At 33.3% G+C, this 22,426-nt stretch overlaps 1 protein-coding gene across 32 annotated transcripts in view; it reads right to left on the reverse strand.

Annotated features, from left to right (window-relative positions):
- The window catches only part of LOC126745035 (basement membrane-specific heparan sulfate proteoglycan core protein), a 797,399-nt gene that overhangs the window by 731,248 nt on the left and 43,725 nt on the right, over window positions 1-22,426 (reverse strand). The gene's annotated exons all lie outside the window — the stretch shown is intronic.

Below are 22,426 nucleotides of genomic sequence, written 5' to 3' on the forward strand. Positions count from 1 at the left end.
GATTTGGTGTACCCAGAGAGATACATTCAGACCAAGGAAGGAACTTTGAGTCACAAATATTCCAACAAGTATGCCAGTTGCTGTGAATCAATAAGACCCGTACAACCCCACTACACCCTCAGTCTGATGGAATGGTTGAAAGATTTAATACGGGGGAGTACGTCGAATATTTACAAGAGCGTTGACAAATTGTTTACGAACAAGCACGGGATAAACTTCATCTAGAAAGTAACAGAATGAAATAACGTTATGACATAAAGGCAAATTCTACCGGTTTTAATCCTGGGGATAAAGTCTGGTTATACAATCCATGGAGGACGAAGGGCAAGTCACCAAAGCTCCAGAAGGATTGGGAAGGTCCATTCAATGTAATCACCAGAATCAACGACGTGGTGTACCGTATCCAGCGACATCCGACAACGAAGATGAAAATTGTAAACATCGTCCGGCTAGCGCCCTATCATGACTCAGGTGGTCCCATGTTTGATCGGGACGATCAAACTTGAGAGGGAAGCAGTAAATGCATGAAAATGTAAATACGTTAATTATTCTCCTAGTTTTTGTACTACTTTTATTAGTATTCTGTAGTTAAAGTTGATTCCTAGGGTTTCTAGTTACGTTTTAGGGTTCTACTTACGTTTGGTTTATTATTTTTATCTATAGTGTTTAGTTTTTAAGTAGTTCATCTTGTTCGAGAGCCCCATTTTGGCCCCAATTTAGGTTATTTAGGTTATATTATTGTAAATCCCTGTAGTTCTAATTTTCTAGAATTTGTATACTTGCATGCTTTGACTGTTAGTATTCTCTTAAAATTATTGGTCTCTTTCGGCAAAAACAATGAAGAAAATTCTAAATATTTCAAAACTGTTTCATCGGGCTTTAAAAAGGACGCGCTTCGTGACAATTCATTCAGTTTTAATTGTTTAGTCAGTTTTTATCTTGAAAACAATTAAACGACAGTCAAGGCGAGTTAGGTTAGTGTTTTTGATGTTGATAATAAAAGTGTGTTCCCGAATTTCGTTACAATATTAAAGTGATGTGTAAAACTAACTTTAGGATCCAAATAAACCTTTAAGTCTTTTACCAATTCAAGCTGGTTTAGGATCGCACTGTAGATTAAATTGGTAACAGCTTTATGGTCTTTTCGTGTGCGAAATCCATGACTATGTTATTTAGTTGACAAGTCAAAATTAATGATACTTCTTAGATCTATTTTTTACATATGTCTATAGAATATGAAGTTTGTTGAAAATCAAAGCTAGATTCAAAAATTGCACATTCTCTCGTTATACGCAATGTTGAAGTTCAGATGAAAGTAGTAGCGTACACAAAAAAAGTGATGTACAAACTAGCAAAACTGTATTTTGCATACACCAATTCAATTATTTTTTTAAATTTTGTACAAAAAAAAGTTGCCTTTACATAGGAAACTGGGATCACTCTAGAATCAACGCAGGTCAACCAAGTACTTTGCACACAGGATGCTCCACTACTGCTTATCCGATTTGCGATGTAGATATTATTTAAGATTCTTACATTTAAATTCTATGCTAATCAACGCTATTTTGAAAAGAATTACATTATACGCTTTTAAAAGATCGTGAGTGGCGCGCTCTCACAGCATTGGTGCGTAACATCTTCAGTCAAATGTGGTGACTTCGGTCGAAATGAATCGAGTTTCAATGCTCGCCAAAGGTTTTTGATTGGCACGTATCTCTTGCTCAAGACCTGTACCTAGATAGTACGCTAACGCGAAGTCTCGTCAACGAGGCAGTTAACATTGCCATCATGTCGCAAGTACAATGAGTCCGTAAGCGTGGGGTATAAAAGCTTAACATGCATCCTGTGTGTGTAAAAACGAAGGATAGTGGTGGAGAAGACAATGTCAATGCTACTGGCTACTGTACTATACTGAGGAGGTTCCTTTAAGGTTCATATAACAAAAAGGCAGAAATGACAAAACTTGACAGACACCGATCGAGGACGAGATTTCTTGGAAAATATTCGACGGTCTTTTAAGTGTTCTTTGTTCTAAATATGGCTACAAGGGAAGAAATCAAAGAGGGCCTAGAAACTAAAATATTCATTTACTCCAAGCTGCCTTAAAGGTCATTTAAGCACCCAGTCACTTTTGTCGGTTTTATTTTTAACGCTATTTTTGACAGACAAATTTTTGCTATTTGTAACTTTGAAACTTAAAAGAAAAAACGCGTAAAAAAATCTTTAGCGGACCAAGATAGCAGTGGGATCGAGATGATCCGAGATTGACAAACTTGCCTGCCCGCTCATTGCCCTCAACTTCGCTGTGTTTTTCAATACACTTGAACTGCTTTGCGTCTTTCTGCTATCCAACGTGTCCAGCTCGAGAGTGCAATAGCGTTAACAAGAAAACCGACAAAAGACGTTGGGCGCCAACAATGTGATATTGTGCCTAAAAGCCTAATAAGTGTTTTAAAGCAAAAAAATAAAACCAAAGGTTTATTGACAAATGTTTCGCAATTCTTGATTTATTATTGATATAATTTAACTTCAATATTGGAATCTATGTTTCTGTTGTGCCGGTGTTTTAAGACAATTTGGCGATTATAAAATATTATGAAATTAAATTCACAGTAACAAAAGAACATTCACTTTTTTCTGTCAGATAGTTTTTTACCAACACTTTGTCATATCCATGGATTGTTTAATAATGTTCCAATTCAAATACGTTTTATTTGGCAAATATTACATTTTACAATAATTTTTATTTTATTAGTATTTACAATAGCAAATAGAGGTGTCCCTCGAAGGTTCAGTGAGCTAGCAAATGAGACGTTCTGATTAAATATTTATTAGCTTTATTTAAAGTATTGTGTCAGAATAAAAATTATATAAAATCAATAATCAAATTAAAAAATGCATTCTTTAATAAATGAAACAATTGAGATAAAAAGTGAAAATTTAGAACACCATTATATCAGTTCCCCAAAAAATTCTTTTTTAGATATTACATTTAATTTTCTTAATAAGTTATTCCAATTGAAAGATATCAAGATACTTTATCCGATATTAAAAACCTGGCTTCTTACGACCCGATTTTTCGCTATACCCTTATAAATCACCAAATAAGCAAATTCCATTTAATGCAAAACTAATTTAAAATCCATCAATTTTCGACCCAAAATCTGACCATCGATATTCAGGTCCGACAAATTCGAAAGTTGCTCATGCATGCGAGCATCGAAGTCTCGAAAGTTCATTGCCGCCATCTCTTACGTACATACAAATACGTTTTGTGTCGTTGAAAGAAAAATGATGAATGATCATATTTATGTTTTTCATATGCTAACAGTTTTAATATTAGCTCAAATGTAATAAATTATGCATGTTAATCGTTATTGACGATTACTATCCTTAATTAACAAATTTTTGAATATCACCCTGAACAATTTTACCTTAAATCAGCAGTCCTGAAGAGTTCCTTGACCATTGCTCCTCCCCATTCACATCTTTTTTATTTTAAACTCAAATCGGCTAAAAATAGCCGACCAAACCAGCCTTGAATATTAAATAGGTTTAGGCGTCTTCGCCTCTTTGTGCCGTTCTTAACGATAGTGAAGTAGCGGCTTAAGATTGAAATTTTAAGTCCTCTTTGACACATAAAATTTGTTTTAATTCGACCCGAATATCAGGCCATATAAAATTCATATGTTGACAAAAAAAAGGTGGTTTTTGCAACGCTAGTATAGATTATGTGAAGTGAGTCAATTGAACAGAATTATAAGACTAAGCAAATTTATAACGAAATTCTTGGAAAAAAATGTGCTTGCGTAATATTCATATATGGAAGGTTTTATCAGGTTAAGCGCCTTAGTAATATTACGACAAATGTCTGGGATCTTGTCTGGTTTGTCCGGTTATGAGAGTTGTAATTCGGGAATAAAAGTAATAAGACAAATTTTATTAGTAAATTTATAAAACTTTTATTGTTTGTATTAAATTTATTTAATGATAAAATCACACTATTCCTGATATAAAGTAAACTAACAGTATAAAATAAACAAAATATCAATTGCGCATAAAAGATTTCAATTATACAGAGTGATTAAAATGGTTGGTATACAGAGACTATAAAAGTTATAAAAATGTAACATTACATAATAGTAGTGACTTCTGACTCTCTTGCTATTATCTCATATTTAAGTTTGATTATAATAAAATATAAATGACCATTGTACCTTTTCCAGGAATGCATACAATGCAGATAGAATGCGGACATATTTCAACAGATAAAAAAAACATGTTTCGACTTGGCAAAAAGTAAAGCAACTTTTAGATTATATTACAAATATGCTGGCAAAATTAGAATAAAATCGAAATTATTTTGAAACCCGGCAGTAAATAGTTTATTCGCAATGCCTACAGGAAAAACAATACCTAAAGAAACTCGAAGTCGCATCGTCGATCTGTTTAGTGAAAATGTGAAAAAAGTGGAAATAGCAAGACGATTTGACATTTATAAATCAATTTTATCCCGAATTGTGCAGCAATTTCAGAAGGACGGCAATGTGTCTTTATGATTTAAGACAGGAAGACCAAAAAACCTCGTATGAATACAAGCAAATATTAAATAAAATATTTAAAAAGAAATCCATTTTTGCCTTCCTCTCAAATCAAGGCTAAAATTGCTGTAGATCTATACGTAAATGTCGCATCAAGGACTGTCAGAAAAAGAGTATTGAATTGTGGATTACATGATAGACGACCATGCCTCGAATTTGTAAGACTTGTTAATTGGACAGATCATGATTACAAAAGAGATATTTGGAGTGATGAATCGACATTTAATCTATTCAGCACCGATGGAATTTAGTTGTTAAAAGATCAAAAAATCAAAAGCATAATCCAAAATATACTGTTCCAGCTGTAAAGCATGGGGGCGGTTGCGTTATGGTTTGGGGCGACTTTTCAGGATTTGGTATAGGTCCTTTACATCGAATAGTTATAATTAATAATATATTATATTATTAATAATAATTATGGATCGGTATTATGGATCGATTTGTTTTTAAAGACATTTTAAAGGAATACATGGAACCATATTCTAAAGAAATTATAAAAAATCCTTTAAAGCATTATTTTTAGCAAGGTAACGATCTCTATATATACAGGGTGTTTCTTAACCTATACGCATAAACTTGGGAAATTATTGCTAATGATAAATAATGACTAATAGTGAAAAAAAATGTAAGTAAAATATTATTAGTTTCTGAGATAATCCTTTTTTTTTCACAAAAATGTAATAACTTTATCAGGTGGAATTTTGTTTTTAAATTAAGAAGTAAACAAGTCCGGATGATGTTTATTATGTTTAGTAGTACCTACTTTCCTATCAATTGATACAGTTGTGGTCGTATTTCGTTTTTCATTAAAATTATGCCGCATAATTTTTCAAATGAGGAACTAATGGACATGTTACTGGCATACGGGGAATCAAGACAAAACAGTGTGGCTGCAGCTAATCTTTATGCACAAAGGTTTCCTCATAGGTATCATCCGTCGCGTGAAGCTTTTTTGCGTATGGTTCAGCGGGGTAGAAAAACTGGAAATTTGCGGCCGAGGTCAGGGCAACATGGTGGAGCCATTAGACCTAGGCACATTTTTAATCTGGAGAATTTGATTTTAGACATTATCGAAGAGCATCCTGACATAAGCACTAGAACAATTGCAACGCAATTTGGATTATCACCAGTCACAGTTTGGCGAATTTTAAAGCATGAATTACTGTATCCATTTCACGTCCAAAGGGTACAAGCTTTACTTACAAGGGATCATGGGCCTCGAGTAAACTTTTGCGAGTGGTTGTTACATCAGCAGCAGTTCAACCCAAACTTTACCAGAAACATTTTAGCTACGGATTAAGCAATTTTCACACGCAATGGTATTCACAATTTTCGCAACACGCATTTTTGGGCAGTTGAAAATCCACATGCCATTCGGCGAACAAACTTTCAACAACGATTTTCAGTAAATGTGTGGGCTGGAAGTGTCAACGGAATACTTATTGGCCCTTTTATTTTGGATAATCGTCTAACTGGTGCTCTGTATTTACAATTTTTGTGACAAAATTTGCCGGTACTCCTTGAAGAAGTCCCTCTTCACATTAGCCAGAATTTGTGGTTTCTTCACGATGGTGCTCCACCACATTTTGCGCGAACAGTGCGACGGCATTTGGATTAAATGTGCCCCGAACGATGGATAGGCCGAGGTGGTCCAATTGGATGGCCTCCTCGATCACCCGACCTTAATCCGCTTGACTTATTTTTGGGGCCACCTAAAATCTCTGGTGTATGTAACCGAAGTTAACAATGAACAAGAATTAAGAAATCGGATATTTGCTGCCACCAAGGAAATGACTACAACGACTACAACCTGGAATAGCTGCTGTCTGCAACTCTTGGATTAGGCGTGCTCAATTATGCCAATACTGTATTTTAAAAATTTAGATTTTTGTTGTTTGGGAACGTTACTAAACATTGAATCAACTGGTGAGGTCATACTTATATTTTATCTGCTTTAAATCATATAATTCCATTATGCAGGATTCTATTTCCATAATGGTAGGCGTTTTCGAAGCCCTTGGGCGTGGCTTATCAAAACCAACGTTCAAGAATGTTGTAACTCGTTAAAGCAATTTTTGACAGTCGTCATCGAACAAGAAGATCTCTCCGTCCAAGCACACGATTTCCTTCCAAAATCAACAATTAAATTACCGACCATATCAGCTCTTATTCCATTTTTCTGAAATCCACGGACACGTCCGCTTCACATGCGGTCAAAACAAAACTACCTAGTCCGATTTGACTGAAATTTTGATAGCAGCCGTTTACGAAAATAAATTTCTTTTGCCCAATTGATCATTGGGTAGTGAGGCTAAGTACTTATCAGACCGCACTTTTATTTTAATACGTAGTTTTAGTATATTGACGATACTCCAAACTCATTCCTATTAACTGATGTCGCTTAATTGGTGTGCCTCGTTGATCAACTTTCAACAAATTCCTATTAACTGCAACTATTTACATAAAACTATGAATTTTTTTAAAAAGTCATGGTGTACTTTTTTGATTAATTACTTTTTGATATTTTGTATGATTATTTCATTTCTGAAAACTCAAGGGTTCTACTATTAGTATCATGAAAATCTATGAAATCCGATATCCGAACCGTGCTTTCGTAATTCGGAAAAGTCGGAAAATCAATTAGTTGCTATTCAAATATTATCTTTTTTACGGACACAACGAATATCGGCCTAAATGATAACGTATAGAGCGCGCGTTGGCGGTTTGTTTAGAGCTGTATAAATAGAGCTTGTGAACCATGAAATTAGACTAACCCCGATTTGTTCAACTGATCCATATAATGTTGAGACCGCACTTTATAGTATTTAAAACCCTTTTAATTTGTGCGTATTTGTTGAATCCTTTTGTATATATTGACAATGCAAGTTAGAAAAGCAGATTATTCTCTCATGAAATCTTCTCTATATATAGACTGATCATTTTTTACATTGGAAAGATTCTAAACTACTGCTTGGTTTTAGATAGGATATATAAATTATTTGGTCTTTTTAATTTCACGTTTACTTTTATAATAACTATAGTTATCAGTTTTTTTTATCTTAACTTTAAATACATGGCGGCCATTCCAACATTTTTAAAAGCGGTTTTAGGAATAAGATGATTTTTTTGATTTGAAAATGTTTTTTTGCGCTTAGAATAAGATATTTGTAGATATTTTTATTAAATTTGGTACATGTATTCTATGCATCAAGACGCATTTTTTGATGTGCAAAAAATATTTACTTTTCTTAAAATAAAAATTATTTTTAAAATCTCCTGTCACTTTTTAGCAAATTTGATTTTTTGTTTTTTTTTTGGCCGACGCATGGTTTTCGCTTAAAAAAATAAAAACAATTTACTTTTTTAGAAATTTCAGGGACAGATCGAGGTCTATCTTCCGGAATACCTTTCTTGAAACAACCAGTTTCCCTAAGTCGACTATGAATATTTGAAAAGATATCTGGTAGGACACGATTCGGATAAATACTTGGCTTCTGGTGCATTACCATTTAAAATCACAATAAGAAACATGCATAGACGACTCCACGACTTTATTTACGTTAAATAAAGACGCGTTACCGAACTTTACCTTTTCATACTTTTTGTAATAAATCTGATACATTAATTTACTTGCAATCGACAAACAAACATTTTCACACCGCATCAGATTTTTAGGAAAGTAAAAGAGAATTTTTTTTGGAAACTTTAACACCCTGTATATCAAAAGTTAAGACGTTTAGGATATATGTTCATAGGAACTTTTTTTCTTAAAATGGGTCCCAGAATCACATCCTTAAATATTACCACGTCTTTAAGAAACACCCTGTATATGTCAGCAGACCATTTTACGATTGTGAGTAAAATTATCAATAAAAAAAACAAGGAAAAACATATGACTTTTTGGATTTTGTTAATGCCCAAGCAAATAAAGGATCAGTGAAAATTAAGAACATGTGTTTCAATTTTTTATTAAATTAGATCACTTTTATCACAGCAAAAACTAAAGAAGCAAATAAATCGAATTTATCTTAAAGAAATTGTTCAGTTAAGCCATTGACGAGGGGCATATTACCCTCTTTTTAAAACAACATAATTTGAATAGAATCTAAATAATTGTTTAGATTTTATTCAGTTTAAAAATTTAATAACAGAAAAGATTTTTGCCGAAATATACCTACTAGAAGAGATTCAAATTAACATATTGCCTTAAAAACGATATGTTTTTGAAATATATGGAAATATACATAATAAATTCTGATCCAAAGGGATCCAAAATAAATCTTCCTACAAAAATAAATATTCCTTATGTAACGATAGCGGCGCAGGATCCTTTTATACTCAACAGACCATGGTTGCGGAAGATTCGCTAACCTTCCATCCGTCTCCAGAGATGTCGTGCGGTGTGCTCGCTTGTATCACCCCAATAATTCCTTTGATTGGAATCTTTTTCTTTTTGCTTAAATCTATTCCTAGATTCCTTCCTACTCCTCGCCGATAGTTTAACATTAACATCGCTCTAAACCTATTCTCGGCAATAACCAGGATAGGTGATGATACATTGTGCGTGCCTCTAACATCACTAATTGAGAACCTCTAATACCACTACACTTACGTAGTATATACAGGGTGTTCATTTGAAAACTTCCCACCACGGATTTATCGTAAACCACTGTTTAAAAAAAAAGCCGAAATACGTCAAAGGGGGACAATTTTCTAACCTAAAATTACTTCACCCCTTTCACCCTCTGCCCCCCAGGGTCATCCCCTTAAAAATTTTAAATGGCAAGGGATATCGAGTAATAGCTTGTTTAAAAGGTCTTTCGAAGTCTTTTATTTTGACGTTTGATTTTTTTAAATTGGTCGATTCGTTTTCGAGAAAATTGGAAAAATCTTTGTTATTCTTAATTTGTTCAGATAGAAAAAAAATAGGAAAATATCAGTTTTTATTTCAATAAGTGTTCAAAATGTTGCCCGTTTTTGGCCAAACAATGATATAGGCGATGTTCAAATTCCTGACGGACATTTTTAAAAACATGTTGTGGGATATCATGGCAGCTGTCGATGATGCGTTGACGAAGTTCATCCAAACTTTCAGGTTGGGGAGTAAACACAATAGATTTCAAATGACCCCATAGAAGAAAGTCTAATGGCGTTATATCAGGAGATCTAGCAAGCCATTCTATAGGCCCCCTTTGCCCTATCCATTTATCTGGATAATCGTATTTCCAGCAAGACGGCGCACAGTGTTGCAACCAATGGACAAAAATGCACAAATAAGGTATTTAATTTTTAAAACATTTTTGGTGTTATGTTTAGCAAAATACCCGAGTAAGATAAGGCAGCTACCTTTAACTTTTTTTATTCAGAAATTTTTGGATAGTAAAAACATTTTAACCGATAAAGATTTGTGGTTATTTTTAGAAGTTTAGTTTAAAATAAAATTGTTGTAGTGTGCACTAGTGTTTTAAAGTTAATATATTTTTAATTTGTACACTTAAGTATGAACAACATTTTCGAAGGTAAGTTTACATTTTCATGTTAAGCCTTTTGCAGATATATAATTAAAAGTGTTAAAATACCCTTTTTCTCACTTTCATCAAGATTTACAAAAAGTAGTTTAAAGTTGTTTCATAAAATTTTTAGGATCAATCCTCCAAAGTGTTTGTTTAAATGACACCCATCACTTTTTGTGTAATAATGCGGAATTTTTGTTTTTTAGAAAAAACCATACCTAGTACAATCCTGTATGAAGAAATGGCTAAGTTGCGAAAAAAATAAAAAGGAATCAGGAATAATGGAAACAATTAAAACTTATTTTGCATTAGATAATTGTTCAACTGACATTGAAGCAAAGCTGCTAAATAGCAGCAAGCTATTTTCTGTTTCGTTAGAAAGAATGTGGAACAATTGTGGAAGACGCCGAGATGCTTTTCTTAAAAAACATTCGACATGGTTACAAAGCACTCTTCATTTACCCTATCTTCAACCAAATATTCCAACTGAAGCAACTGACATGGAAGTGGATCCTCAACCAAGACCTAGTCGTGGAAGACCGCATGTGCCTTTTGAAGCTGCATCAAAAAGAACCAAATTGCGCAGAGTACAAGAGTTGTTGCCAAATTATACGCCAAAAGAAATATGTTTTGCGGCAGAGAGGATTAATTATCAACGAAAGGAAATTCCTTCAGAAGCAAAAAAATTAACACCTGAAGACGCCTTAGCATTTTACCACGACCTAAACCTTTCGGTTGAGAGATATAACATACTGCGTCCTAAGATTAATTCTTTGCATACAAACTGTTTTCCGAGCTATCGCACTCTATTTGAATGTAAAAAAAACATTTTTACCCTCGCAAATTATTGTGACTGACACTTCAGCTGAGGTTAATCTTCAAGAGCTTCTAAATAAAACTGCAGAGAGCATTTTAAAAATTCAGGATATTATAATACATTCTGACAAAAATTTTAAATTAATTTTCAAATGGGGGTTTGACGGTAGCTCGGAGCATAGTCTTTATAAGCAAAAATGTGAAGATAGTTTGTCAACAGATGAGTACATGTTTCTTGTCGTATTAGTTCCTCTTAGATTAATTGATAATGAAAATGGAGAAAGTATATGGTCTAACCCACGTTCATCATCAACAATGTATTGTCGACCAATTGCATTTAAATTTACAAAAGAAACTTCAGATGTTGTTTGAACCGTTCATGGCGAAATTGAGTCTTTAATAACTAATCTTAATATTTACCATCTTTTTATTTCAGAAAAAAATGTAAATGTTTCTTACGAAATGTTATTCACTATGTTTGACGGTAGTGTGGCCAATATCCTTTCAGAAACCTGTTCTACATCCAGGTGCATTATTTGTGGAGCAACACCAAGGCAAATGAACCAGGACTCAGTGCTTCAAAGAACACCAAATGCTGAAAACTATCGCTTTGGCCTATCGACACTACATTGCTGGATTCGTTTTTTTGAGTGTGTATTGCACATCGCCTATCGCTTACAATTAAAAATGTGGCAAGTAAAAGGTGGTGAAAGTAAGGAAATTTTTGAAAATACAAAAAAAAGAATTCAGTTAGAATTTAAAGACAAATTGGGATTAATTGTCGATAAGCCAAAGCCCGGGTATGGTTCCACAAATGATGGAAATACTGCCAGCACATTTTTTAAAAACGCACAATTCATTTACCCTATCTTCAACCAAATATTCCAACTGAAGCAACTGACATGGAAGTGGAACCTCAACCAAGACCTAGTCGTGGAAGACCGCATGTGCGTTTTGAAGCTGCATCAAAAAGAACCAAATTGCGCAGAGTACAAGAGTTGTTGACAAATTATACGCCAGAAGAAATATGTTTTGCAGCAGAGAGGATTAATTCTCAACGAAAGGAAATTCCTTCAGAAGCAAAAAAATTAACACCTGAAGACGCCTTAGCACTTTACCACGACCTAAACCTTTCGGTTGAGAGATATAACATACTGCGTCCTAAGATTAATTCTTTGCATACAAACTGTTTTCCGAGCTATCGCACTCTATTTGAATGTAAAAAAACATTTTTACCCTCGCAAATTATTGTGACTGACACTTCAGCTGAGGTTAATCTTCAAGAGCTTCTAAATAAAACTGCAGAGAGCATTTTAAAAATTCAGGATATTATAATACATTCTGACAAAAATTGTAAATTAATTTGCAAATGGGGGTTTGACGGTAGCTCGGAGCATAGTCTTTATAAGCAAAAATGTGAAGATAGTTTCTCAACAGATGAGTACATGTTTCTTGTCGTATTAGTTCCTCTTAGATTAATTGATAATGAAAATGGAGAAAGTATATAGTCTAACCCACGTTCATCATCAACAATGTATTGTCGATCAATTGCATTTAAATTTACAAAAGAAACTTCAGATTTTTGTCTGAGTCTTTAAATTGACTGAGTCTTTAATAACTAATCTTAATATTTACCATCTTTTTATTTCAGAAAAAAATGTAAATGTTTCTTACGAAATGTTATTCACTATGTTTGACGGTAGTGTAGCCAATATCCTTTCAGAAACCTATTCTACATCCAGGTGCATTATTTGTGGAGCCACACCAAGGCAAATGAACCAGGACTCAGTGCTTCAAAGAACACCAAATGCTGAAAACTATGGCTTTGGCCTATCGACACTTCATTGCTGGATTCGTTTTTTTGAGTGTGTATTGCACATCGCCTATCGCTTACAATTAAAAACGTGGCAAGTAAAAGGTGGTGAAAGTAAGGAAATTTTTGAAAATACAAAAAAAAGAATTCAGTTAGAATTTAAAGACAAATTGGGATTAATTGTCGATAAGCCAAAGCCCGGGTATGGTTCCACAAATGATGGAAATACTGCCAGGACATTTTTTAAAAACGTAGAAATTAGCTCTGAAATAACAGGTATCGACTTAACTCTAATTAAAAACTTTCAATTAATTTTAATAGTACGTTCTTCAGGTTCTAAGATTAACGTACCTACATTTCAGTCCTTACTTATTGATACTAGGAGCATTTATTTATTATTATGTAATAACAATATTTATTTATTTACATTTATTTATTGTCATTTAATGGTACTACATGTGTAGTACTGTTCATAAAATTTTAACGCACGGTTGCGAAATTATTAGCTTTTTTGAACTCCCTGTAGGGCAGCTGGCAGAAGATGCTCTCGAAGCCAGACACAAAGAATTTAGAAAAATTCGTTTACATCACACACGAAAAGTATCGAGAATTCAAAGCAATACAGACCTCATTAGAACCCTTTTGATAACTTCCGACCCTAATTTGGCTTATCTTAGAAATCTGCCAAAAAACAAAACAAATCCATAACGTGGGATATGGATATTGTAGAATATTTAAATGACCATATAGAAACAGATTCGTTACTTTTAGAAAATGATAATGTACCCCAAGATGTTTAGTGTTGTAAATAACTTCTTTTTTTTCACCCTATATAAAGACACCAATTTCTGTTCAAACTATGTATAATTTGATAGGTTGTTGGTAAAAGTATTCATATATAAATAAAACCAAAAAATTGGTTACTTTAACTTTTAATTAGATAATGATTTTTGTCTTGATTTGTTTCAACCTGTATAAAGACATCAATTCCTATTCAAACTATAATTTGATAGGTTGTTGGTGTCCATGTATAAATAAAACCAAAAAAATGGTTACTTTAACTTATAGTTGAATAATGATTTTTGTCCTGATTTGTTGCACCCTGTATAAAGACACCAATGCACTTTTTTGTTTAAAATATGATTTAATGTTATTGGTTAAAGTGTCCAGGTATAAATAAAAATTTAAAAGTGGTTAGCTTTTATCTAGTGATAATGATTTTTGTCCTGATTTCCCTATAAGTTGCAATACTGTGCGGCGCTCCTCCTCACTATGTTCTTCCCGTTCGGGTATATACTAAGAGCACAGAAAGTGGTAGCACCGAATAGATATAGCATCTTAGACCTTAAACTCAGGTGACACGATAGAGAGAGATAAAGAATCTGTCAAAGCAAATAATAGAAAAAAAGTAGATGCAGGAAAATTTGACAAGTTTGTTGTTAAAATGTAACAGGATGCATTCGAGCCGCACATAGTCATTGTGCTGGGACAATAAGAAGTTTGGTTACTAAATTAATATTTAACCCGAATCTTATACAGCGTTAAATAATGAACAGAAATGTATTCTAAAAAATTTCACAAAAAGAATTAAGTTTACAAGTTTATAAAAATGCTAGCCGAGGTCAATAAGTTTAGCCGAACTGGATACCATATACCCATCCACTCAGTGTTACAACTGGTAACACAAAAAAATCTGGAAGCCTGGAATCTGATAAAAATGTACGTAAAGGAGATAAAATATGTAAATTGATACCTATATTCTTTTAGAGGAATAGAATATAACAGTGAAAAAAGCAGTTCTTATCCCATACTTTACAAAATAATAATAATACCTTTTAGGAGGCGAGTAAGTTGCTACCGAAAATGAAGAGAGAGGGTAATTAAGAGAAATCTCATAAAGATCACATTAAAGTCAAAGAGGTTTTTATCACTAATAGTAAACAAGATATAGCAGAGTATATGATGATAATCCACAATAGACCAATCTACTAGGAAAAAGAAACATATGGATACTAAATTGAAATAACATATAAAACAGTAATAAAACCTAGGAAGGAACGAGCTAGGTCTTCAAGACCTGATGGTTAAAATCGAGAGAAATTATAGAAAATCTTTGATGAGATACAAACTCTAGTCAAAACAATTATAGCAGTTACGATAAACAAGGAAACCTCAATGGAAACGAAGTATATAGGTGTGTACATTAGTACTAATTAAATCGTTTAAGAATATTTTGTGTGGTAACTATAGTTGACCAGATAAAGTAATATGGGTTCTAGTTGTAAATAAGGTTAGAGATTAATTCAAAGAAATGGCCCAATGAAATTCTAGAGCACATATTTCAGACCTGGTTAAGGTCGCTAATAAAGAAGGGAAAAAAGGCGTATTTACTTAATGAAACGTGGTTGACAAGGCAATACTACTTCGACAGCCACTTATACGATATATACAAGACGAATATAAAGGATATGCCATTAGGGCATTGAAAGTACGGTCCGCCTGACTATATTTCTTATTTAACGAAACTAATTATCAAACGATAATGGTCATGACTACAATAACCTGGATATTGAAGCTTGTAAAGGAAACAAGGTAGCATTGGTAAATATTGGAACAAATTTTAAAGTCAATGAATTTAGACATAAAAGATATCCTACTAAAGATGGAAAACATGGAAAATAATATGGGCCGAAGCACTAGAAATGAATGGCAGACCCGTAAACCGGGTGGCACAGGGTAAAGGGAGCACACTTTTTTGCTTTTTAAGCAAAATAAATAAAGTTTGGTATAAAAGTATGTTATTACTTATTATGCTATCACTTTTATCACTACCGCTTTCATAAAAATTAATATCTCGTATATTTTTACATATTAAAAATACAATAATAACCCACTTGTTGACCAAAATGATATTTATTTAACTTTTTCGTCGCGCGTTATTTTAATATTAAAAATATTATATTTTTTTACATTATGTATCACAAAATGACAATTGGGGTGCTATAGAATATCATTTTCTATCGAATTATATAAAAGCATATGGGATAATATATTTAAAATTAGAAAATTAAGGACACTTTCCGTCAAATCGTTGGGGCAGAAAATATTTGAATATGTCATGATCATGCGCGTTTACATACCATACATACGAAATTATATTTGTTTTGCTTAAAAAACAAAGAAAGTGTAGTGTTTCCTTTATCCTGGGCCATATGATTGATATAATGGTTATAAAGTAAATCAACTCATCAAATATTTATTAAAAATAAAATTGGCATTAGTAAATATTAAACACCGGCTGTATTGCAATGACCGACCTAATATACAGGGTGTTTCAGAACTATGGGATCAAACTTCTAGGGGTTGTTCAGTGCAACAGTAGAATCCATTTGAGTATAGGAACCCATATCCGGAAATGTGTCACTACGCCACTATGGCCCTAAGACGCGTTTAAATTTAGAAAAAATATTAATTACCTAAATAGGATCTGATGCGTTTATTTTTACCTTTTGTATATGATACCATCACAACAATTGTTCAAAATGTCTTCCTCCAACCTTAATACACCGATTTAAACGCCGCACATGATTTCGGCGGACTACACTATAAATTTGATCTTCGTTTTGAATGATTTCAAATGCTGCTGTTAATCGTCCAATTAAGTCTAGCTCTGATTCTACTGGAGTTTCGTAGACTAAAGACTTTACTTTTCCCCACAAGAAAAAATCAAGCGACGTAAAATCGGGTGACTTAGGAGGCCAAGAAACTGCTCCACCTCTGGCAATCCAACGGTGACCAAACCGCTGAGCCAAATACTCGCGTACTTCTACAGCAAAGTGAGCCGGCGCTCTATCATGCTGAAACCACATTTGCTGTCTAACTTTTAGTGGAACATTTTCAAGGAGTTCTGGGAGAATTTTCTCCAAGAACCGCAGATAAATAGGTCCTGTTAACCGTGTCGGTAAAAGGTATGGCCCAATTAAATAATCATCAACAATGCCTGCCCATACGTTGACAGACCAACGATTCTGATGTTTTCTAATGAAAAATTGCATAAGGATTTTCTTCGTCCCAAACATGGCTATTCCTACTATTAAAAATACCGTCTCTTGTGAAACAGGCTTTATCGGTCCAAAAAACATATCGTAAAAAATTTGGTTGTGCAATGATGTGATCCAGAAGCCATCGACAAAATTGAACTCTAGGATGATAATCGGCTGCAGTCATACCGCGAACTTTCTGGAAGTGGTAAGGATGGAGTTGTTGCTCGTGTAGTACCCGCCAGACAGAAGCGTTACTCGTATTCATATTCTTAGCGACGTCATGTGTGCTATTTGATGGTTCATCGGCAACTCGCTGAAGCACCTCTTCTTCAAATTCGACCGTTCTTACGGTTCGAGCAACACCAGTATCATGCATCTTGGTCTTAAACATGCCTGCCTCGGCGAGCCGTCGATGAACCGCAATAAACTTTCTGTATCCAGGATGCTGTCGTTCGGGATAACGTTCATGACACAACCGCGATGCTGCTCGTGTATTGCAGTTTGTTGCTCCGTATGCCAAATGCATATCCGCCAATTCTTGATTGGTAAAGTTTTCCATTAGCAATAAATGTTTAAAAATTGTAAGCTATAAAATTTTTAAACATAACATTGAGAATTGACATTGATAAGCGTTGATTTTAAACAATTGTTGTTATGGTATCATGTACAAAAGGTAAAAATAATTGCATCAGATCCTATTTAGGTAATTAATATTTTTTCTAAATTTAAACGCGTCTTAGGGCCGTAGTGGCGTAGTGACACATTTCCGGACATGGGTTCCTATACTCAAATGGATTCTACTGTTGCACTGAACAACCCCTAGAAATTTGATCCCATAGTTCTGAAACACCCTGTATAGTAATAAGCTATAACGTTTTGGCAACGCCATAGCATCGATAAGATTAAATTTTCAATGGTAACAATTATCATATTGGCCCAAAAACTCATTGATTTTATCAATTAAAGTCTGTTGGCTTGGAAATATTATAATTTGATTCAATCTCTTCCCGCAGATACTCAATAGGGTTTAAATCCGGTGATTTTTCTGGCCATTGGAGGACTTGGATAATGTTCATCTGGAGCCGCTCCTGAAGAAGACAATACTTCAGGCTGTTGTCTTGCTGAGAGGTGGCAACATAATATTTTAGAGTATCTGTCTGTATACCAGTCGATCCCTAGTCCTATCTATAAACTGCAATAGACCTCCTCCACTTCAGGAAAAGCAAGTCAATAAAAAAAAAATCACTATCCTTTCCGTGCTTTATTGTTGGTATTGCGTACTTTGGTTGCAACCTCGTATTAACTGGATACTTAACACGCCTAAATCAATGGAAGTTAAATATTTTATAACAATTTTTGTTGCTGACTAATGTTTTTCAATGTTGAACTGTCCAATTTAAGTGACAAAGGCAAGCCTCGTACGGCGATTTTTGTTGAACACTAGCGGTTTTTTACCCAAACGTCTGTTGTAAAGCTTTACTTTAACTAATCTGCATTGTACAGTCCTCGCACTTACAACTACGGATGCCTTTGGCTAATCTTCTTTATTCTTCTATCCATCCAAAATGTAATTTAGGATTTCCTGATTTTGGCGATCCAAAAATGCATCTACCACCATTTGTTTTAACTCCAGGCAAATTGGTGAAATTGAAAGAACACGTCCATTATCTCAAGGAGACCTACGTAAGTAGAGAAAAAAAAAACCCCAAGTCTCGGTCTCAAAATATTTTTTATGTTCCGAAGGTTACATGTTTTACTTAAAATAAAGCATCATCAGACTTTATAACTGTCACGAGATGACCTGCTTAGTACTAGCAAATGATCATTTGTCAGTACTAAGCAAGTAATCTGCATGATCATTGAGACCGAGACTTAGGATTTTTATTTATTTTTTTTTCTCTAAATTGGTAAAAAGGTACTTTACTTTTGTCTCATAAAATAAAACGTATCATTTACATTGATCTATGACATACTATTTGATATTTGAAAGCGATGTTATTTCGCCTATGGCTGCAGCGTACTTAGAACATTGAAAGACTAGAATCAGTAAACAAATTAATCAACTTCAAATTAACATTTTTGTTTCTAAAACCACTTTAAAAAAATTTAGAATGGCACCACCGCCAGCAAAAGCTTAGTGATGCGCGAAATGTCACCTAGTTAAACGGCTTTATGTTTACATTGGATATTTGTGAAGTTCTGTTTTTTTTTAATTGTTGGTCAAAAAAAGAAAACGGTCTCATTTGAATGTGTTTGTGAACTGTTACAGAGGTAAAAACTTGTTTCGTTTATGCCTTACCATGCTTTCAAGCCGACCTTATCACAAGTAAATACCAAAACTGTCATCACATCATATCAAGGGAGAACCTTCATCATCATTTATTCAAAGATAGAGATCATAGAAATAAACCAAAATAAAGACTTTAATGTGAAGTTCGTGTGTGTGTGTAAAATACGAGAATCTGTATATATTTTTAAATTCAAATTTTTTAATTAATAGGCTATAAAGAATAATCAACTCGAGTTTTGTCCATTAACAGGACTGATTTTCATGTTTTTTTGCCTTAACAAAAAAATGACGTATTTAAATGTTAAAAATTTGTATCTTAAAATATGAACTATTAAGAAATGTATAATAATTATATAATATTTAATGTTCATAAAAGTGCTTTTTATTAACTAGGTACATTCACTCAAATGAAGTACGTTAAAAAAATGCATATAGAGTTTATAAACGGTAATATTTTTTATATATAATTCTTCATCTAATATTATTAAATATTTAGATGTAAATATTTTTTGACGACGGCACTGGTAAAGATTCATTGTTTTGGTAGCATAAATAATGAGCGGCGTTGCGATGTTGTTGCCCTTTTCTCTAATATACGTTATCTACATTTATTTAACTTTGAATATTGACTTTTTTATATAGGATCTTACCATATTATTTTATTTAAAAAAATGCTTTATATTCTATTAAAGTGGAAGTGGTATGGTTTTGTGCCTATCAGAATAAGTGAAAAATATTTATAACATTATAAAGTGTTTTTTTGCCATTTCTACACAAGCATTTGGCATCATTTCTTTAGAGATTTTGCAGGCAAACAAACTGCCCACAGTTCCACGGTAATGCTAATTCTAGCCTTTTAATGTTCTAAGGGAGTCTATAATACCAACTTAATTTTTAATAATTAAATAGTTCATAAGAGTTGCTTTACTTTTGTCCGAAAGTGTATAGTCCCAAGACAAAGTTGGAATAATGGCTTACTAGAAGACTATCGAGCAAAAACCAGCATATCAAGGTTTACAAGATAAAGAAGTACACATTGCCTAACGCTACATCAATTACACCATCAATATAGGCTAAGAATAGAAGACACTCCAAATGACTCGAGTGGTAAACAAGAAAATGTTGAATTTATTGCTAAAATAAATAATTCTTCAACAATACTTTTACTAAATTTCTTACTCTTTCTATTGCAGCACCTTATATGTGTTAATACTAATGGTAGTAATATGATAGTAACTAATTAATATTGATAAATATCCACAATGAGCGAAGAGCAGATTATTGCCCCTAGCAATATAAGAAAACAGAAACATTATCCGACGAGTAGTGCGGCCATAAGCCTGACAAAAATGGAATAAGGAGGGAAAGAGGAAACGACTTTTCGCAAAGTAAATAGAACTAAAACGGGCACTATTGTTGCATAATTTGTAAAATTAGAGTAAAAAGCAACAAAATTATGTGCTATGTATGATAGAAGACTCTCCTCATACTTTAGTCAAAAAAAAATAATAATAATAGTAAACTAAATATAGGCGCTTCAACATGCAGCTGTTCTTTAAATCTGACATTAATTGAACTTTTATAAGGATAAGGAGATTTGTAAGTAGTTTTAATTTTCTCCCGAAGATGCACGACAACATCGTTAGCGAAATACGTGACGAGAGTAAAAATATATAGAGTTTTGTTTAGTGGTAAAACTGTCTCGTAATTTGAGCGTCACAGCAAAGGTTGCAACCATAGGACTATCAGGATGGCTTCACGATCAACGGAACAAAACTTGTATTTTAAGATCAGTAATTTGGTTTCTTAAAAAGTCTTTTTTCCAAAGTTTATTGATGTATCTTTTAAAAGTAAATCTGAATTTTCCAAAAAGCCTGAAGTTTTTGCTAAGCAAAAATGGCTAAATTTAGAAATCGAACATTAATATAGTAAACGTACGATTTTAGAATTAGAAGCATACTCACTTTTAGACAAACTGATTTAAAGTATCAAGCATGGAGCAATTTTCAAAGAAGCATATGTGAGGTTACTAAAAACTAAAAAAGTTAATGAGTGCGAAGGATAAACCATAAAAAGAAAAACCATAAAAAAATTAATATTGTTGAAAATCAATCCTCTCATTTATTTAATAAGGAAGAACTTGACGTTCTTAATAAAAAAGATAAAAATAAACAAACTTTTGTTGCAATACCATACGATTCTATCTTGACGAGACGCTTTGATAGGGTTTTCAAAAATGGTCTCTCAAAGTTCGGCCAAGTTATAAAATCTTTTAGAAAGCCCAAAAAATAAAATAAAGATCGATGAAAAGTTTGGGATCTATGAGGTTAATTGCAACCCAGAAAATTAAATAATGTCGGATTTAAAGAACATGTAGCTCACGTTAAGTATGGAAGAGTTGAAAAGTCAAGTGTGGCTGAATATGTTTTAAATACTGGTCACTTTTAAGGGATAAACAACTTAAAATTACTTAAACCAGTTAACAACAATAGAAAATTAGATGCATACGAAAGTTTAGCAATATTCAAAAAACTATCCCTGTTAAGAATAACTTTTTCCGCTCTATTAGTTACATCAGTAGTATATAAGGAGATTTGTAACTAGTTTTAGTTTAGTTTTAATCTTCTCCCGAAGATGCTAACATCGTTAGCGAAACACGTGTCGAGAGTAAAAATAGAGTTTTGGTTAGTGGTACTCGTGTAAGACGTGAATTTATTTTACTTATTATATTTTATCTGGTTTTTGTCGTTCATCAAAAAAAAAAAATAAAAAAGGAAACGATAACTGATCGGAATGTTAAGGGCTGACTTATAAAGATAAGGACGATCTGTGAGAATCTTAAAGTTTTTTGGTTTTAAGAGTTTTTCGGAGATAACAAAATAAACAGAAATAGCACTTACTAGTACTTATGCGGGTAAAAGGTCACTTCGTAGAAAGTTATAATGTGTGGGAATGTTGGTATTTACAAGTTCTCAAAAACATAGGCGATGACAGATGTTAACCAGAATTCTTTTAAGGGATATGTCTAATATGATCCTTTTTAGAATTCAGTTCGATGGTAACTTTACTCGAAAACAGTCGTGGAGCAGTGTCCACTTGTTCTCCCGTAACTTTTCTCTAGTGCTGTGGTTAGTGCCTTTATTGAACTATCAAACCTGTCAAATTACAAAGGTGAGAGCAATGTTTTACCTTATGTTTTTCCCATTATTTAAATCATTATCAGTATAAAGAAAGTAATATTTAAATGCGCATCCTTCCGTGCTAGGTGTAGTGACCTGATACCTTGGTACGTAAAACAACGCTAGCTAGTGTAAGTAGGTGCTTGGCACTTTTGTGGAGTGCTTGCTAGC

Source organism: Anthonomus grandis, chromosome 15 (genome assembly GCF_022605725.1).
Source record: "Anthonomus grandis grandis chromosome 15, icAntGran1.3, whole genome shotgun sequence".
Classification (NCBI taxonomy): domain Eukaryota; kingdom Metazoa; phylum Arthropoda; class Insecta; order Coleoptera; family Curculionidae; genus Anthonomus; species Anthonomus grandis.